This window comes from Equus asinus, chromosome 10 (genome assembly GCF_041296235.1).
Source record: "Equus asinus isolate D_3611 breed Donkey chromosome 10, EquAss-T2T_v2, whole genome shotgun sequence".
In the NCBI taxonomy this organism is placed as follows: domain Eukaryota; kingdom Metazoa; phylum Chordata; class Mammalia; order Perissodactyla; family Equidae; genus Equus; species Equus asinus.
In genome coordinates, this window is record NC_091799.1 from 101,199,783 (window position 1) to 101,220,693 (window position 20,911).

The 20,911-nt window shown below is 41.9% G+C and overlaps 1 protein-coding gene across 4 annotated transcripts in view; it reads left to right on the forward strand.

The window, feature by feature from the left end:
* Positions 1–20,911, forward strand: part of SEMA5A (semaphorin 5A) — a 460,083-nt gene that overhangs the window by 86,537 nt on the left and 352,635 nt on the right. For 2 of the 4 annotated variants that reach the window (XM_070519876.1, XM_070519878.1), the window contains exon 2: positions 1,283–1,394. The exons of the other annotated variants lie outside the window; for them this stretch is intronic. The gene's annotated coding sequence lies outside the window, so the exon portion shown is untranslated. The remainder of the gene's footprint in view (positions 1–1,282; positions 1,395–20,911) is intronic. 4 annotated transcript variants of the gene reach the window in all.

Here is a 20,911-nt window from a genome sequence, read left to right on the forward strand (position 1 = left end):
TGAGATTGAAAACTTTTCCGCCATTGGTAATTTGGAAGAAGAGGAGGGAAAATAGCCATGAACGCAAAGGGCCTCTTACCCACCCTGCTCAGGGTCCCTGGCACTTTTAGGATTCCCATTTATAGCTCAGTGGGATGGAGCAGACAACTGAGGACTGGCATCCTGGCTCATCAACCAAGTAGAGAATCTCTTTGAGCCTCAGTTTTCTCAACTGCAAAATGGGGACACTTTCCTTGCAAGCCCTTACCTGTGAGTTGTTTTCAGTAGTTGCTTTATGAATGATGGTGGGTTTTTTGGGGATGGGGAAATGTTAGCTTTTTGTATTCTCTGGCAGTCCTCACTAACTGCCCCAAATAAGTATTCCATCTGACTAAAATCCATGCTTCCTTTAGACATGGCTTTATGCCAAATGCCCTAGCCATGATTTGCAACTTAGTGCCACTCATAAGCCCCACCAGTAGAGAAATTTTGGAGGGATCAGAAAACTAATCTCTTAAAGCATATGAAAGTGGAAATTGATACAACAGGTTAGAGAACAATATATTAGTGTATATGGAAGGCTTGAAATATGTATGAATCCACCGACTCAGTGATTTATCTTCTACAAATTTGTCCTAGGGAAATAATCAGAAAGATTTATGAGACATGTTTATCATGAAGGCAGTAATTGGAAACTACCAAAATACCCAGCAGTTGGAGATTGGCTAAATAACCATCCATTTGATGGGATGTAGCCGTTTTTGAATAATAGGCAAAGATTTGGGTAAAAATAGGTAGAGTAACCCCAGTTGTACATAATAGAAATGTATTTACATGAATAAAGATTTACAGTTAGAACATACAAATATTACGAGAAATCATTTATAATCCATCACCAAGAGATCACTCACTATTGTTATTTTCTTTTTACTTTTTTGTAGTTTCCAAAATTTTTACAATAAATAAATATTCACAAAAATAGTCTAATTTATTTAAGGGAAGATAAAAACATTGCTAAGGAATGTTTAGTGCTCATATCTACACTTTTTAGGTTGCCATGGAAAGTGGTAGAATGTAGGAGCCACCATCAGGGAGAAGGCCTGAGGAAGCTGGTCCAGCTCTGGATGAGATTTATCAAAATCATACAGTCTACATTCCAGTAATAGAGGAGTCTGCCAGCTTCTCAAGTCAGACATTTCTAATTTGGCAAAATTACTGTCATTTAGTGCTATTAAAGCTACAACTGAAAACAATGTCTACTTCTTTTATTTTGAATAAAATCTAATCACAAGTTCCATTCTAGGTAATGAAAGACTCCTCAGCTGACCCTCCCTGCATTTTCAGCTGCAGCATGAGTCACTGCAGGCGCTCAAGGCAGTGTGCTGCCCGAATCTGGACTTGGTAGTTACCAAGATGTGAGTAACACTGATCTTCCTATAGCCCTGAGCAAGCTGCTTCCCTCTCCGTGCTCTCCATAAAATGGGGATAATAGTCCTTCTTTGCTTACCTGGCTCACTAGGGTGTAGTTAGGATTAGTTGGACTTTGTTAGTAAAAGGACTTTGAAGTTTTCATGCCCTGAATGGTGTTATTACTATGAAACCTATAAAACTTTCATCTTCACTGTTCCCTTATTTGTAGCATTTAGTGATTCCACATTGAGACCAGCCTCCTGCAGGCCTGACGCCAGACCCACGCTGGGCCAGGATGGGCTCAGGCCTGCCTAGATCTCCGCCCCGCTGGCTCCCGCCCCTAGGCACAGAGCTGCTGCTACCTGCCTTGGCTTGATTCTGGCTTAGAGGCTCCTGGGGCTTATTTACCAAATTCTGTCAAGGTAGAAAGCCACCCATGCTTTCAGTCCTCTAGGCTGTGCCAGGAAACAAAGAAACTTTTTCCAGTATTCCCACTTTGCTAATTGTGGAGTTCTGCAAAGTAGCATGGCAAAACAGACCTTGGAATCCTCCAGCCAGTGCCCTGAAGCTCCCACCCATGGTGGTAGAAAGTGCCGAAATCATAACCTGGGGGTAGGTAGATGTTAATCTGGTCTTAGCACAGTTCATGCAACTCGTTTCCCTGTTCCTGGCATCTGGGTCCTTTTCTTTTGTATGGCCCATAAAATGAAAAGGGCTGAAACTTGTGTCGCGGGAGGAGAATTGATTTGGACAATCATTTATGAGGATGCCTTTGTCTGTTGTCTTTTGGAACTCACTAAGAATAATGAAACTCGGCTCTGTATTGTGATTGCCAAACCTCATTCTCCTTTTCTCTCACATCTGCCCACTCATGTGATAAATCTGAGACACACTGATCTGAAACACACTCTCCCTCTTGGCAGTGACTTAGAAGAGTATTTTAGAAATGCTTGTTGAGAGTGGATGCCAGTTATTTAATGCTGAGTGGGAAGAGGAGGAATGAGAAAAATCAGCCAACTACCCAGGTGAAACCCATCCCAGATCATTAACTCTAAAATATTTATGATAAACACTGAAAATAATAACTTTATAGTAACATAAGAGCAGATTGTATTCATTTAATGACTCTTTGGTAATTGGATTTCCTTATCTTTGTCTATAAATACATTTACCTGGTTCCCAAGCTAGAAATCTCAGAATCATTCTGAATTCTTTTTCTTTCACTCCTCTTCTCTCCTAGTTAGCTGCCAAATTCTATCTCATCAGTAATCCCCACCCCCAAATATTGGAGCTGTCCTTTTCTGTGCTTTGCAACCACATTGAGAGTTTGAGGCATAATTCCTTCATGGCCTCATGACGACTCTGACTCCCAGTGGTTAAATCTCTGAGTCCACACTGTCTGCACACTGGTAATCTGATTACCTCTGCATACAGCCACTCAGATCCGTGTACCCCAGCTCTCAGACCTCACTGGCTTCTCATTGCCTTTGAGATAAAGTTGAGAAATAGACTTTCCTTGTATGCAGATTCCTTCAATAATGTGAAAGAAAAATTGTCAAAGGAAAATAGATGGTGGAGCAAGACTTTGCTCAAGACTCTTGCAGAAGGGGTCAAGACTGTTAGAATAGGGGAGAGAGATTAACTCAATTCCGCTAAACCAGAAGTGGAAGAGTTTTTAAGCATTGGAGTGAACTAATGGAAAAGTACCGGGGATGTTGGGATGGGGGAGGTTGGTCAATGTGATTGGATCGTCTCTTTGCTAATTGGTGCTTATCAAAGGTAGGCTCCTCCCCTCCCTCAGAGACTGGGAGACAGGGACGCTATCTTTCTTGAGGATCACCTTTCAAAAGCATGGCTCCCAGGTCTTTGAGAAGAAGAATCCTGGGTTGTAAAACTGGCAAGAGGTTGGGAGACGATGTATATCTCGAAGGCGGAGAGAAAGAATTTACAATTCTAAGTTTTCTAAAGTAAGTGCTCTGAGAAAAGGAAGGTGCAAGGGCCTAGTGTCAGGAAGAAATGTGCCTAAAGTTTAGTCAAGCTGAGAGGAAAGGTAAGGCCTTCTGGGTCAATAGCCTAGTATCACCTTAACTTGTAACTTGATCCCTGAATTCCCCGCTACATCCTCTATGCTTAAGCCACACTGAACTCCTTGCTGGAGTTGTTCTGTTCTTGCTTCTCCACTTCATTGCCTTGCACAACCTTCCTCATGCTTCCAGAACCTGTCACATGTCACCTTGGCATTCTAGGCAGTGACTAGTTCTTTCGCCCAAGGACCCCAAATTGTGTAAAGCAATTAATTATCTATGTGGCAGTCAGCCCAAAGGACTATAATTGAGGATATTAAATATATCTTGGAACATCGTGAGTGATTGAGACACTTCTTTTTTTGTTTTGTTTTGGTGATGAAGATTGGCCCTGAGCTAACATCTGTTGCCAATCTTCCTTTTTTTTCATGAGGAAGATTGTTGCTGGGCTAACATCTTTGCCCGTCTTCCTCTGCTTTTTATGTGGGATGCCACCATAGCATGGCTGATGAGTGGTATGCAGGTCTGTGCCTGGGATCCGAACCAGCGAACCCTGGGCCACCGCAACGGAGCACACAAACTTAACCACTACGCCACCAGGCTGGCCCCAAGACACTTCTTTTTTGATGAATAAACTTCTCTTGACTGTTTCAAGATTGATTTCATGGAGAATTTTGAGAAATTTCTTAGATTTCAGGACTTGGGAAAGTCACTTACATTTTACATCGGATGCTGATTTCAACCTGAAAATCAAAGAAATTGATGATGTGGGGGCCTGGAATTGGCCACCCCAAGATCTGTCTCTTTGGCATGAGGATTATTTGGGGCTGGTTACTTTTAATACACTGCAGACAGGAAAGGAACTGAAAAGTAGAATTTACTTACCCTTTTGTTAAGAGACATTTACATTTGTAAGGGAAATCTCCATCTGTAAAGTTGTCTTCCTCTCTGTACCAGGAAGAAGGGAGATGACCTTATCTCTAGAAACTCCTATTAATAGAGAATGCAAGGACTTAAATCTGCATAATAATCTTATTCCTGTTTATTGTGCTTGTCTGGTAACCTCCTGTAATTGACTCCTCCCACCCCCAACATCCTCCTGTGTCTTTAGCTGGATATGATATTTAAGGTGGTGGCTTCAGCCATTTTGGCGAGTTGCTCAGCTTGCCTGAGCCTCTCCCATGTATACATGTTATAAAGCTTTGTTTAATTTTCTCCTGCTATTCTGTCTCATGTGAATTTAATTCATTCTCTGGCCAGAAGAACCTGCAGTGGGTAGAGGAAATGTCTTCCTCCCCTACAATGAGCAGAAAGTTTCATAGATATCACCTGGTAACATGTTAAAACTGAGACTCTGAGGCTCCATACTTAGAGATTCTGATTCCAGAAGTCTCAGTCAGGCCTGGGACCCTGCATTTTGACATTTCCTTAGTTTCCTCATGTCATTTGCTTAGTGATTCTGATGGGGAGCTGGAACCCAGAAGCAAATGACCTCATGTCATACAGCTGTGGAGTGCATTCTGAATGGTGGAAATGGGACTCCTGAAACTAACAATGCAATGAAAGGTTTTTGGAGAAAACAAGGAAATGTATGCAACATGGACACACCCCCTCTCTGACCACTGCACACAGACGTGATGCAGGAAACCTCCAGTCCTGGACGGCTGCAGACCGATGGGCAGGACTTGCCTCCACATCCCTTTTAAATGATGCCTGTGTCCATTATGCCTGTGATCTTGTTCCAGGGCTAAGATTGCTACACAGCAAGCAATCATTTGTGGATGCTTGTGGCACTTTCTCACATTTTCTCCTGATTTCCACTTGAAGTAGGAGGTGGTAGTTGACAGGCTTCCCAGCCAGGGCTGACTGAGGCTGGCATGGATGGTATCGAGCCCTTGGACCCAGCTCCCCCAACTGAGGCCTTGGGGCTTCAGGTGGGATCCGAGAGCCCCATTTGTTCTCTAAATTGACTAAAAAATAAAACAAAAAGACCCCTAGTTTTATTTTTGAAAATATATTGAATGCTAGACTTTTAAAAATATGAAAAGTTGTTAAGATTATTTTAAAAACCATTGAAAAGGAGCATATGAGTATTGCAAACAACTGGAATAGTAAAGTGTCAATGCTAGCCCCCTCTCCAGAGGCAAGCATGATTAACAGCGTCTTATGTTTCTTTCCAGAAATTTTCTAAGCCAGTGGAAACATACATATGGATGCATACCCTTTATAAGAAATAAGGGCTTAGGTATTGTTCTGGCCTCTGCTTTTCTTCATGCAACTCTTTATCTCAATGATAATTCTAGGGCAGCAGATAGATTTACCATGTACTTTTCAATGCTTGATTTTAAAGTTATACCATTGCATGGATCTAGTGCAGTGACTCTCAACCAGGGGTGCTTTTACTCCCCAGGGGATGATTGGCAATGTCTAAAGACATTTTTGTTTTCACAGCTTGGAGGGGTATTGCTGGATGCTACTGTTGTCTAGAGAGTAGAGGCCAGGGAATGCTCCTAATCATTCTACAATGCAGAGGATGGCCCCCACAACAGAGAATTAGCTGGCCCCAAATATTGGTACTCCCAATGTTGAGAAATCCTGCTATAGCATCACTAATTTTAAAAGACTTGGATAGATGTTGCCTTCAGAGTGTAACTTATCAACCAGTAACAGCAACACAGATAATGTTCCCCTGAAGTCACAAAACCTACGCAGTGGAATGCCTTCAGGCGTGAGGGGCACTCTTTTTTCAAACATTGTTGTGTGGGGAAAGTGTTCCAGTCTGGGTTTGACTGTCACATCTGTTGCTTTGGAACAGCTTCAGTGGTCTCAGCCTCTGCTCCCTGAATGTTGAATGTATCTTGCCATTTCCTGTCGCATAGCTCCACTGGAGGGGAGGAGGCTGCTTTGGGACAGAGGAAGGCCGCGGTGGCAGCAGAAGCCTTGGCGGCTTGGAGCACCTGCTCAACCTATAATTTTGCAGGCGTAATGAGAGTATCCGTTTTTAGCGCCGGAGTGTTTTTCATGGTTTAGATCTGGCTGCTTTATTTTTGTGGCAGCACCACTGTGTCCACTTCATGCCCAGGATAAATGATCCTTTCTTTATAGAATGATGGCACCTGACTAAGTTTAGAAAAAAAACCGCACTTGCTAAAAAAATCATGCTTAATTATTAATAATATTGTTCTGACCTCCTGTCCTTCCCCTGAGAAGCTATTGACAACTCGCACTATTTAGGTGATACTGTAGGTTTGTGTGTGGTTTTGTTTCCTGGTGGATCTAAAGCAGCTCTTTCAAATGCAGTTGATCACTGAACCTCCCTCCCTCCTTCCCTTTGGTTATTTCAATGAACTTTTATTTAGTGCTGGTTGTGTCAGAAGCCTTGTTTCACACTGGAGAATCCTTTCTCTTTTTTTTTTTTCAGGCTGTGTCAATTTCCCAAGTAAGACTTTCTTGTTTAAGTTAGTTAAAAGCGTTTCCCACAGTGTGAGTCTTTGTGAGAGCTTGGGTACAAGGTGCATCCTTATTTTTCAGAAGGCTTGTTGTATGTTCAGTTCGGGCTTGGGATACAGATGCTCCTAGCACTAGAGTCAGGGAGAGTCTGGGGGTCGAAGTTGGTCATAGCAGCCTCCACTCTTTAAGCCAAGACTGCGCGTAGCAATACAACCATCATAATAATGGGAATCTGTGGGGGAATGATAAAGACATTTGTGTTTTTTATTGTTTATGGTCTCTGATTTCCTGGTTAGAAAGGCTAATTTAGAGATTATGGCAGGGAGTAAAGTCCCTTTCTAGGCACATAGAATGGCAAATGCCAAGCATATGGGGAGCACATGCATGTGTGGAGGCATGTGTGAGCACACCAGAGTATTGAGGCTGCACTGATTTTTTGGTAACTTAAAAAAAATTTGGTTGCCCGTCTCTTACTTGGCAGTCTCTGAATCTCTTTACTTCCGCTGCCTCCCCCATGCATACTTGTGTAGTTAAGTATCTCTAATTACACCACTTTCTAAAAGTACATCTTTCAGGGAAGGGAGGGAGCAAAATGTGATAGAATGATATCGTGATGGTGTTTCTGAGCAGGTATTCCTGAGTCTAGGTTTGATTCTGCTATAGAAACTGGATGCATACAGACCTTTACTTGGAAGAATATTATTTTCCATGCCTTTCTGCTGTTGGATCCACCATTTACTTGGCAGCAAAGAATTGCTTTTTTCAGTTCCAGTGAAAGACTGGGCTTTACCTGGGCTGTTAGTAACAACGGGGCTAAGGTGAGGTTTTCATGTAGCTGACTGCTACTATTGTGGACGGTTCCATTCAGTGTCAGCCAAGCTAGCGCTTGGTCATTTCATTTGCTTTGTTTTAAGTGATAACCTTGGGTTCTCGTATGCCTCTAGGACACTCTGGAAAGTTTAATGAGCGTTATCTATATGACCCTTGAGGAGAACAAAACCAAGTCTGAAATAACATCTAGGATTCAGCCTTCCTATCATCAATCGAGCTATTCTTGCTTTGCCCAAATAGTTCTCTACCTGGTCCTCACATAAGAGCTTTTAAATATCATTTCTGTGCTAACTGCGTGGCTATAGATGAAAGAAGCCCACGACTAAAGAAATAAGCATTTCCACAAATGATGTAAATTACAGTGAGACTATCTGTGTTCAGTTTTCTTAACCATCTTTGGGGTTAGGTCCAAAGAGAAGCCATATGCTGCTTATTCAGCAAGGTTTAGGGAGATCTAAAAAGATAAATCGAGGAAACAATTGAAAGCTTGCTTTTTATAAGAATAGCAAAATAGAGAATAGATTAACCAACCGAATTTAAATCTTAAATTAACAAATAAGCAATCAGCAAATAAGCTAAAATTTTTCAAAACATAATGACCAAGATTTATCAGTTTCTTATCAGTAGAGGAATACATGCTTTAATATAGTATTTATTTTCATTTGATTGTATTGTACACTTTCAATGACAAGAGGAGAATGAATTTTATGAAACAAGGAATTCCATAATTTCTAGGAGCTAGAAAATATAAACTTGGAACATTTGGTACTCTTTCAAATTACTAAACATGTCAAAATGAAGAGAACATCTTTCTCCTTTTTCTCCAAAATGAAGATGTGATTGAAAACATTTTGCTCTGAGTAAGCAGCAAAATTTTCCTACATGGACATCTAACATACTATATTTTATTACATGCATTTTTAGAATCTTTAACAGACAGATTGAAATAATGTATTTAAACATACCAATCATGTTTAAATTAAGGTATAAACATGCTTTATAAAATACTTTAATATTTATTGCTATAGACTAAATTGTGTCCCACCACCCCAAATTCATATATTGAAGCTCTAACCGCCAACGTGATGGTATTTGGAGGTGGGGTCTTTGGGAGGTGATTGGGGTTAGATGAGGTCATGAGGGTGGGGCCCTCACGATGGGATTAGTGGCTTTATAAAATGAGATTCCAGGGAGCTTGCTTCTTGTCTGTCTCCATGTGAGGACACCACAGCAAGGTGGCCATCTGCAAGTCAGGAAGAGAGCCTTCACTGGGGAACTGAATTGGCTGACATTTTGATCTTGAACTTCTAGCCTTTATAACTATGAGAAATAAATTCCTATTGTTTAAGCCACCTAGTCCGTAGTACCTTTTTATGCCAGCATAAACTGACTAATATACTTCTGTATACTGTTTCACATTTGGGAGTATATTTAAGCTGTAGGATGTGTTGAAATAGACAAAGAGCTATTTGCTTAAAAATGAACTGCTTTGTTCTGTGTAAAATATAAAAGTTTACATTCATGGTTTTATGGACATGTATTCCTATGAATTTGTTGACAGTTGTTCTAACCCATGAGCTGCTAATGTAACACAATTTAGCAATACCTTGCTCATGCCTGTTCAGACAACCAGATCCTTCTGTATGATTGCTAACATCAAAATAAACGTCTCCTAGTGCATATTCTCAGGGGTGTTTTATATGACCTATCAGAATTTTGAAAATAGGCAATATTTGATGTGGCACTTTATAATAATCATAGGTCAATTAAAAAGTAAATTATCCATGGTTAGTAACAAAGGATCAAATGTTGATGTTTTGATCATGTGTGACTTTATTTCTCATGTTTGATTGAGGCCTTGCTCTCTTTAGAGCCACCACAGAGTAGTGAATGGAAAATAAGGATCAGCTATCTTGATTTTGTCCTGTAGTTAAAAATACTTCTATTAAAATCAGGCATTTAAAATATAATTTATAGTTTATGGTAGACTAGTTAAATGAAATAAACTATTATATAAATGTATTTTAAATGAAGTTACTTGTGTTACTCTATATTTAATAACTTGAGTTTTAATGATCTGTATCAGTTATCTTTTAATATATAAAAATATAACAGTGAACTTTGGGACTTGAAAGGATGCACATTTATTATCTTGTTGTTTCTGTGGGTTTGGAGTCTGGAATATGGTTAGCTGGGTTCTCTTCAACGCTATAACCAAGGGCAGTTGACGGGTTGGGATCTCATGTGAAGGCTTGACTAGGGAAGGATTTGCTTCTAGTTCACTTGTGTTGTTGGCAGAGTTCACTTCCTTGTGGTTGTAGGACTGAGGGCTTCCTTTTCTTGCAAGAGGCTTCCTTCAGCTCCTTGTGGCTGCCCGCAGCTCCATGTCATGGGGACTTCTCCAGCATGGCTGTAGGCTTCCTTAAAGCCAGCCCGGGAGAAAGAATCTCCAGCAAGGTGGGTGCTGCAATCTTAGTGCAATCTAATATAACATAATCACATAGTCACTCATATCTTGTCACCTTTGCTGTGTTCTGTTGGTAGAAGCAAGTCTCAGGGAGAGGGATCATGCAAGTGCTTGAAGATGTGGAGGCAGGTTTCCTGGGGCCACCTGAAATTCTCTCTGAAACATGGTCCATCATTGGCTTTCCAGGAGACATTTCTAATTTTTAAATAAAATAATATAATGATGGCCATATTAAAAAAAATTGAATTTAGATATTAACCTATGTAGTATGTATAGCATATAATAAACACTGTTTATTTATTGCCTCTATTTATTTATTGGTATTGCTAAGAATCTTCCTGTCTCATATTTTATCTTGTGAAAATAGATCAAATCAAGGACTGAGTCTTCTGAGATGACCCGAATCTGTTTTCATCTAATGTAGCTTACCTCCTGCTAACTGAAGGGGAAAGTAGCCTGTGAGGCTTTAAAGGATGTCACTGTTAATACAAATCTGATGTTAAAATGTGTCCATCTCTGGGACTCCCTGCCCAAGCTTCTCAGTTTCTTATTCCTGCCTGTTAGCTGTCCTTAGGTCCCCCAAATAGTGATGTTCACACATGCTCCATGGAGTTGGCACTGCCATTCATGGCAATTCAGGGCTTCCTGTGATACATTTCACAGCAAACGTGGCTTTAAACATGGATATCCAGCCCTTTGCAGAGACCTCCCCTCGTCCATCCTGGCGCTTCAGCTTACAGACTCATCATGCAGGCCCAGAGCAGTTTGCAGCCTCGTTCTGTGGTTTGATGGGCAATCTGACCATCAGCTGCCTGAATTTACATGCTGGACCACACATGGATGCATGCCTGCCATCCGTATCTCATAAATAGGTTTATTATTGATGTGCTTACACAGCGGAACAACTTACAATTCTAGGAAAGTGCGTCATGGCAAATGCTCATCTTAGTTTCAGGCAGTTACTTCGGTTTTCTACTTTGTACATTATCCCAAAACGTTGAGAAAGACTGCAAGATGGATCAGATCAATTTTTAGAACAAATCTACCATCACTCAGGAAAAAATGGGACCCATCTGTCATCAGTTCTTCAGACCTTTACACTTAGTAATGCATAACTGCACCTCCCCATTCTCAAATAAAAGGAGAAATGCTGATTTTTAGAGAATGTTTTCTTTTCCTTTTGTACTTCTTATGAAAAACCTGTCCTATGACCCTTTAAAACATGTGGTCCTTATATGCTACAGAGGTCATCAAATTGATGTTTTTTAGTTTTTTTTTTTCTGGAAAAGTTGCTAGGAGAAAAAAATGTCATGATAGGTGTAGAATGAGTCTTTGCAGTTGTATAACACAAAGCAAGAAACCAAATTCCCAGACACCTAGATTTTCGAGACCTGAAACAGGCATTAAAGAAAATAATCTAACATACTAGCTTCATTTTATGCGTTAAGCAACGATACCCAGGAATGTAGTTATAGACACAGGCCCATAGACTAGATTAACTCCAACACTCAGGCCCATAGACTAGATTAACTTCAGCACTCTTGGCCATCACCCCTTTGTTGTAAGAAACAATTCCATTTCTTATAAAGATAATACTGAGCACCAACTTTGAGCCAGGAACTTGGCATACATGGTTTTGAAAGCTCATAACTTTCCTATAACCTGGTTGCTGTTATTTTCCCACTTTTTCAGCAGAAGAAACTCAAGAAAGTTAAAAAAAAAAAAGAAAGAAAAGTCCATGCTACACAGGTGAAAAATAGTGCCTTGGGTCATGGGGCCATTCCTACTTCTCTGGGAAGCCTTTTTGGAAGTTTTCTTAAAAAAGAGAGGGCATGTTGCAAATGGACGCGTGCACAGCCATTATGGATGGCAGGTCGTCCTGTTTCTTTTAAGTAACTGAAAGTTCTGGGCCAGTTTGTACTTTCAGGTCTTGACCTTAGAAGTAGTGGGATTTTAGCACAAACAGAAGACCTATTGTTTTCCCCAAAGCTCTGAAATACGTACATAGTTGGGCTAATTTGCTAGAACTGATTTAGAAAATTTAGAAGGTAACAGTATTAAGAGTCTAGAAGCTTTCAGTGTCCTGGGGCTTTGAGGTATATTCAGAAGTAAGACTAAGGAAGTTTCATGGGGAGATGAAAGGCCAGTTTCGCCCCTTTGGAGAGCAGTCTCAGCTGGGGAACTTCTGAGGATTTCTCTGTTTGATCCTATTCTCTTTCAGTGAGGCAGACCTCTCTGTTGTCATTTAAACATCTCATTGAAAGGTAGTTTCCAAATGGTTTTTAAAATGCTGTTTGTTGGGGTCCTGTGCTTCTTTAAGTTCCCCAGCACTGGGTTTTCCCCTGGCTTTGAATCACAGTGTTTATTTTTAAAAGCTTTCGTGGTTCCACCCCTCCGGTTTGTTATTGCAGCTGGACCAACTTAGACTTCTCTTCTCTCCTCCAGCCCTTGTGCGGTTTGGGGTACAGTCCTGCCGCGTTAGGACCTGGCCGAAGGGACAGGAGGCCAAGACCACGGACGCGTCTGCTTTTAGTTAGCGCCCGTAGTCACAGGTGGCCCTAATTGTGCCCTGCCCGCTCACCAGAAATGTTCTTTTCTCCTTGTCCTCTCGCCTTCCTCCCTTCTCTTTGAATTCCCTTGAAAGTTAGAGTTTTTAATTTTCTCCTTTTGTTATGTTTTGTTCTCTGCTTCCAATTACCCCTTCCTCTTCCCTAGCCAAATCCTGATTCTCACCTGCACCCGGAGCCTGACGCTTGTCTTTACAGAAGCAATTATTTGCAGCCGGTTGCAGAAGAGAGATTAAACTTCTGAGGAAGGCAGCAGCACACGTATTTCCCTCCCCGGCTGGGCCAGGGACAGAGCAGCTCTTTGTCGAGCTGAGTAGCAAGGAACTCCAACCCTGCTGAAAGATGCAGCTGGAGAGTGGAAATTCTGTAGGGAACCGAGAAAGACTGACTTTAATTAGAATTTATGCCCCAATCTAAGTCCTGTAGCTACTGGCTTCTCGGAAACAGAGCTGGCTCCTGCTGTAATTGGCAGAGAGGGAGACTTGATTCTTTGTAAGCACCTTCTCAGCTTAGTCCTCAGACTCTTTTGATCACCTTCTCCCCTCAGTGCTTTGCATATTTGAGGCTCTCCAGATAATGTATCCCCTGCTGCCTCACTCTCCCTTCCCAGAGGAGTCTTCTGTAAGTTTTAGTCAGATATCTACCATTTCTCTGGTTTTCAGTTCAAAATTTTAGTGATGCTTGTCTTCCTTTCATGTTGCCCCCAGATCTCTTTAAAGCTCTCAGTTAATTTATATACATACACACACGTCCTTATTTTAGCATGTAGTATTCTGAGAGATCAGGGAATTTTTAGAGCCAGATTTGGCTGAAGAGCCAGATGGAATAGTCATTTAAAAAAAACATTCTCACAACTTCTTATTATAGGATTGCTTGGTCCCAGTTTGAAACCCTTTTCCTGTTCGGGCCCGTTCATGTTGGCACACTACCTAAGGCCTTGATGCTGTCTCTAGAATAAGCTGAGAATACGCCAACTAACCGGGAAACTCTGGGAGAGGTGTGGAGAGAGTGTAATTATCACAGCCTCAGGGGCTGGGCACGGGAAAGCCCTGTCTGCTGCCGGGGGTGAAAGTTCTGGTGCCTGACTCCTCTCCATAACTCTTGGGTTTGATTTATCGCTGTCATGGATTATTCTGATTTTCTTTATGAGTGCATGTCTAGAGCCTACCAACTTATATTTTTAGGATCATGGTAGAAACTACTCTTCTTGAACCTGGAAAATCAGATGTGCATTGCTTTATCAGTATGTTTTCTTACTTTGAGGACCATGTGAACCATTTTTATTATTTTTGCTCACTTTCTATTGATGATTGAGTGTAGGGATGGAGGTGGAGAAAGATGCTCAATTTTTTTTTATTATAAAAGGAGCAAAGTAGTTTAGAAGGAAGTCAGTTTCATTCCAAAGGTAGTAGAATGTTCCTCAGATTATAAGAAAAGGGGAGAAGTGCCTAGACGAGAAGAGCTGTGGGGCTGTCAGGGAGCTAGAAAGTAAGGGCTTTGGACCTTCTTGCTCTGTGGCATTTATGGCTTGCTTTGTTTTGTTTTTAATGTTAAAGGCCTCCATGTACTGAAAGCGACTCAATTAAATTAAGATAAGACTTTCCTGGTCTGGAAAAAACAATGCTTGCCGTTCTGTCCCAGTATAACTTTTTCTCCTTTATACACTGTGGAGAAAACACTTTCCTATCCAACACATAACAGATGAGAATATGTCAGAGGGGGCCACGTGTGACGTGTGTTGTTCTTTGGAAGTTCAAGTTAATAGCCTCGCTTGTCAGGAATATATTATCACAAGTATAATGAGACACAATCAACTCTTTAGACTGTAATCATACCCTAAATCGAGGGAGCAAGGGTCATTATCTGGTGCAGGAGACGGGGTCTGGTTCACATTATATGACGAGAGCTCCTGCCAGCCAAAGCCAGAATCTCCATTCGGTAAGTGACCTTGGCCACCGGCCTGTCATCCCTGATGCTTGGTAATTGTCCAGATTTCTGTTTCTGAGGGGACTAATTTTCACTCTCAGATAACTTCAGAAAGGTCTCTGCCCACAGTGGTTAATGCCAGACAGTCTGGCACCAGGGACTCAAACAGCTTGCAGCTAGCAGGATGAGTTATGTGCTCATCTAAAGCAAGAGGGCCAATATTTTGCTTTTCAGGAAGGATCAGGTAGCTTGTGTCTTTCCAGTTTCTATTGCCTGACGTCTGATCTCCCTCCATTGAGGTTGATACTCCTCCGAGTGACATGTGCTTCACTCACACGATCCTGCAGCCCACCGTCACATCAGTCGGCTCCGACATTCCTGTGTAGAACTGGAGATATGTTACGGTGTTCTATCTATTGTCCATGTCCTTCAGTAATTACAGTCTATCTCATTCTTCATGGGATTCATGCTCTCTCAGTTCATTGTGAACACTGAATTAGCTAATACTGAACCATTGCATCCATGGGACATAGAGGCTTAGGCACCTGATTTCAACATCTTCATCAACCCATCAATAAAGAACCTTGTTTTATGCGTGTTTCTGTTTAAAGACATCTTGTTTAATATATAGTTGATTCATTAGCTTTAAACTCATAGCCAATAGTACATTTTAGGATTACAAATAAATTTTAGTGAGTAGGTGAATTTGCAGAATCGAATCCGTGAGTAATGAGAATTGACTATTTTCTTTTTCTTTCATGAATATCAGTTACCATAGGAAAGAAGTAATATCTGGAGTTATCTGACTCCTTTTGTGCTCTAATGCCATAGGTGCAAAGTTGGTGTTTAAGCTTGTGGTAACGAAGCAAGATTTTCTGTCTGTTACTGTGTCCGTGGGGCCTGTAGCATCAGTGGTGCAAGAGTTCACAGCTGTGAAGCAGCTCTCGGGACATTTCTTCTTCCTAGGTGATGAGTTAGACCCCTTTGGAAGCTTTCCTGCCTGTCCTTCTGAGGGCATCATTATATCTGGACTTTGATGCTTCTGCATTGACCTGAAAGAGAATAGCCATTTTGGAGCTTTTTAAATAAATAGCGCCTTACTGAATAACAAGTTGGGTGAGGGAACCAGGCACATCGACCTAGCAAGGTATGAACAGCATGTCAAGACAATGGTTATTTTACCGTTTAACACTCCACCTCCCATTTCTCTTTTTAAATTTTGTTTAGGGAGAGTGTGGCTGGAATCTGAAAGATGGTTTTGTTTGGTCTGGCTTAAAGAATGTGGCCTTATTTGTGGGAGCCCACTATCTTTTAACATGGCTCTGAAATTTCCTTCCAAAACACCGTGCCAGCCTCCATGCCCCAGTGGGAGCAGTTAGGGGCAGAGTTGGGATAATCTCAGATGGAATACATTCTGCTTGCGAGATTCTGTATCATCAAGTATGATGGAACACTGTCTGAGACTCCACAAAGGTTTCAGCCCAAGCTGCTGACTTCTGTTGACAAATCAAGGACGGCTTTGGAATTCCTACATCGCGTCTCTCTCTGGGAAGCATCTTGCTCCTTGACAGCCATGTGTCTGTCAAAGCAAATTGGAATTGAGGAGAAGGCGGCTCCCTTTGGTGATTTCAGTCAGAATGAAGATGTCTTCTGAGCCTTGATGGTTTCTGGAGTGAATGTCCTTGAGGGAGGAAAGCTCATGTCATTATAACTTCTCTGCCCTTCCTTTCTTTAAAGGTCTGTCATAGCGAAAGGAGCCCCAGAAGGGCCTGTGCTGAGCTGTAGGGCTGACAAAGGGAGATAAGCTAGAGGAGAAGGTGAGGGAAGGGGGCGAAGGGAAGAGTCTGTTTCTATTGACAGTTTATCATTCGATGCCAGATGGATTAGGTGTAGGGCTAAAACCACTCAATTATTCAGATTTCCTTCATGATTATTATTTTCTTTCCTTCTCCTGGATGGTTCAGTTAGAACCATTGCTATTACTTGCTCTTCACACCTTGCAGGTAGATGTGCCTTGTCTGTGAAGGAAACTCCCCCTCTGCCATCCTTGGCTGAGTGAGAAAGACGATGGGGAAGTTGACATCTTCCAAGGTTCACAGCCGAGGGAAGTCTTGAAATCTAGGCCACCTCTGACCTTCCCCTTTCTCATCTCAGGATGACTATGATCAATTTGTATCTTTTCAGCTTCTGTCTGAAAGACCTCTGTGTGCCCAGAATATGAAAATAGGAGAGACCTAATTTGAAGGGAGTGGGTAGTTTATCTCTATCAACGAATGGCGGTAAGCACCATGCTGTTGCCTCAAATTATGGTTTAGTGGTTTACCTTAGGAGTCTTTGAGAAAAGCAGCTATCACCAAAATTTCATGCCACTTTTCTGATTTGTAGCCCTTTTACAATGCTCGGAAATGGGGCAAGACTTGAGGAATTGTCAGTAAATAATGAATAGCCATGTGCAATCCGAAGCACATGAAGAGGTTAATGGCCAACAGGGCAAGATATTTTGTTCCGAGTATAATAATGGGTCTTATCGGCTGCCCACACAATGCTATCAGCTTTCCTTTGGAATGAGGGGTTTTGTTTATGGTTTAATTTCCCTGGTGTTTACAGTGACTGCTGCATTGATAGGAGTGTCCGTAATTAGATGATAGTTTCTCTGATGGGATGTGTGAGGAGAGATAGACAGATGTTATATTAGCACTCGACTGAGATGCTGGATGTTGCTGGTTCAAGAAAAGCATGTGGATGAGAAGCCTAAAGTGACAAGAGCATCTTAGTTTAACACTTGAGTCTATATAGTTTGAAAAAAATCCCAAAGCAAGGACAGGCCTGTGTACTGCCGTTGCATGACTTTATTTTCTGCATCATTGTTTTGTCCTCTTCGCTAGAGTTGTACAGACCTTTCTTTAAAGCTGTGGATTCAATTATTAGGCTTATTATGCTCATGGAGTAGTGTCACTTCTATAGACCTAAAAAGTGGTAGACTGGAATTCTAAGTATGAACTAACAGAATCAAAGAACATAAGAACATTGAGATTAAAATGCACATTTTGAAGTCAAGTAAAAAGGCACCCAAGAACATATTGATTTTCTGGTGCTAAATTATCTAAAAAGCTTTTAAGTTTTTAACTTGGTAAATCACATCATAATTTCATATTCATTTTGGCCAGAGCACATGGGTGTTTTCTAAAGCCACATGTGAAATAGAAAACTGGACGGTGAGGGGGGTGCTCTTTTGAACTTCTCTTTGCTCTGCCATTAACTGGAGAGAAGGGACACAGGAGTGAGGGCGGAGGGCTGTGAGTGAACAGGCAGCCAGCCAGCAGTCAAGTGCTTTCAGGACACTGCATGTATGAGGGTGCCTGAAACCCACGGTTATGGAAAACGGAAACCCAGAAAGCAAACCTGTGGCGTTTGTTTGAATCAATGATTGTAGAACTGCTACAGAGGAAACGCTCCAGTTCAGCTGAACATTGTTCATTGAGAAATTGGAGTGATTTTTACTTAGCCATTGACCTGACATCTATGAAAAAATAGGTTTACTAAGGGAATTATCAGTGTAAGCATGAGATTTACAAAGATAGTGTTTATATTACTGAGGGAAAGGTATTTTCCTGACTGGTCCCTGTTGGTCCCTGGGTTGACCTCGTTCTTGTCTTGTCTCTGTTCATGACGGCAGCCGTCTCTCCGTGGGGACATCTCTGAGCACATAGAGAGGTTCTCAGGGTGAGTGGAGACTGCTCCCCAGGGAGTCTATAGAAGGACCTTTGTAGATGCCAGTCAGCTTAATAGGCAAGAAGAGGGGAGATATTGGTATGTTTGCACAGAGGAATCTGTCATAAGTTTGGATTTTACAGAAGTTGAACAGGTTGTAAAAAAGGGAGCCCAAACCTTCGCGAGTAGGATTGGAAAGCTTCTTCTGAGACTGGAAACCTTCTAAAGAGAAGTAAGCAGAGGATTCCGTTCTGAGTGAAGATGGGATCAAGGCAAACCTAGAGCCTCTGGGCCAGGAAGATGTGATTTTCTCTCCTCGGGACTTTCCCTCCAGCACAGCCCACCATCCTCCAACTCCTGCCTGTGTGCCTGCCGAGTGCCTGGCATGTTCTAGACCTGGAGGAGGGTCAGCAGCATCTGGGTTTCACCCAGGTTAATTTGCTCTGTTTTTCTGAGTGATTTTGATTGATCTCAGATTGGGTGATGTGATGTCAAACTGGAAGAATGTGTCTAGAAGCTAACTTTAGGGTTGTGCCCCTGGTCTGTTACCATTTACACACACCCTGAAAAAGCATGGAGGAAGCCTCATCAAATGTCTTTCTTGAACATGCTCCTTTCCTTAGGTCTGGCCTCGGGGATTCAAAGTTGAATAGGACATGATGACTGTCCTTGACAGGGGGAAGCAGACAAGTAAACCATAGAGGGTGATATGAAATAACCAGAGGTGGGCACTGGGTGCCCTGGTCACAGAAGAGAGGCCACTACATCACATGGGGACACGAGGGACACATGTGGATTTCAGAGAGCCAGCAGGAATGCAGGAACAGCTGTTAGAATGAATGGCTTGAGTGATGAGGTGAAGCCAATAAGATATAATCTAAAGGGTGGGAAAGAGAGAGTTCTGGATTCGGATTTATAAATAAACTTTGTACAAACCCCAAGGAGGGGAGTTACTGTCTCAACAGCTTATAAAATCAGAAGTAAAATACAAACCAAAACCAGCGGTCAGTTTAATACTGTTTGTCCCACACGGGGGGGGTTTGCCTTCTTGAGAGCTTATGGAAGGGAAACACAGACCCACCCCACTGTTGGCGCAGGGAGAAGGGGCAGGGCAGACACTCTGGGGGAGTTCACCGTGTGGCAGGCGTCATCCTATGCACTTCCCCTGTGTTAATACATTTGCTGGCAGAGCTTGTCAGTAGAAAATAATGAAAGCCCATTTTGTGGAACATGGTCTGCATTTCAAAATGGTCTCGTTTACCTTCCAGTTAGGTCAACAGAGTGAGCTTTTATTGCATATGCTGGTTGTGATTAACTGTGGTTCCTTTAATAAACAGTAAGCTCAGAAATTTCCTCGGATTCTTCAACACTCTTCTCCCAGGTTTTTTAGGTCCATGTTGTCACTCATCAAGGATGGGGAGAGGGATGCAGGTAGAGGGGGCACCCCTTATGTCAGGCTTGTGGCCTGAAAATTTTAAGGGACGTGTGTGTTGTGAAGGAAATGAAAGAAGCATCTTGACTCATACAGAAGAGGGTTCCTTTCACAGCAGGTTTGCATCAGGACCTGCCTGGCCTTCTGGTTCCCTTTAGTGAGTCCGGTTTGATCAGATTGTCTTGTTGATGGAGGCTGCAGGATGGGCAGAGCAGCTTCATGACTAATCGAAGGCAGCTGACATGGTTGTTGTCACGTTGGTGAAGCTGCACTGGTTCTTCTTGGGGAGGAAGTTTCAGTACAGTTTGTGCTGAAATGGATGACATGATTCATTGCCAAATGTGAGAAAAAGAAAATCTTTTTATTCCCCCGTATGTGTAAACACTCTAAACACAGCAGTGTTCATAGGAAGGTAAGACACCATCTGGTTCAATGCCGTAGTAGCCTATTTCTTATTTTTATCACTAATTTATGTTGAAAGGATGACAAATGGAACAGAATTCAATTTTTGGTGATGTAACACACCCAGGGATTCGGATAGTGTTAAGCCTTCTGTAGTCTCAAAAACATGAAGCAAATGCTTAGGTGGAATGACTCCCATCCCAGAGCAACTTGGCCACATGCCTTAATGGGAAAATGAGATGCGTTTTTCTTCTTCAGGCCTTGGTGCCCACCTTTGGCAATGGAGGACCCAACAGGTCATTGGGACTGATTTGAGCAGAATTTAAAAGTGTTTTATTCTTCATGTCTTTGGAGAGATGAATGTTCTAAAATGACTTCAGAGTAATTGCTGGGTTTAAGCCAAAACACAACACTATAGTTTGACTTCTAAGTCAAAACACAATTTGCTTGGCCCAGATCACTGTATACCATGTGAAACAGCAGCATTGAAGTCTGGGCACCGAAAATAAATGAAGTCATGGAAAATCCAAAATTGACACAGCCCAGCGTGCATATTGGATGGCCTGAGTGGGTTTGTAGTAATCTGACTGCCCTTACTGAGTTAAAGGAGAGGGTCTTTTCACTTCTCTCTACTGGGTTAGAGAGAGAGCTTCCTTTGTAGCTAGGAACTTCTAAAAAACTGCTGTCTGTTCTGTTTTTGGGAAAATAGTTT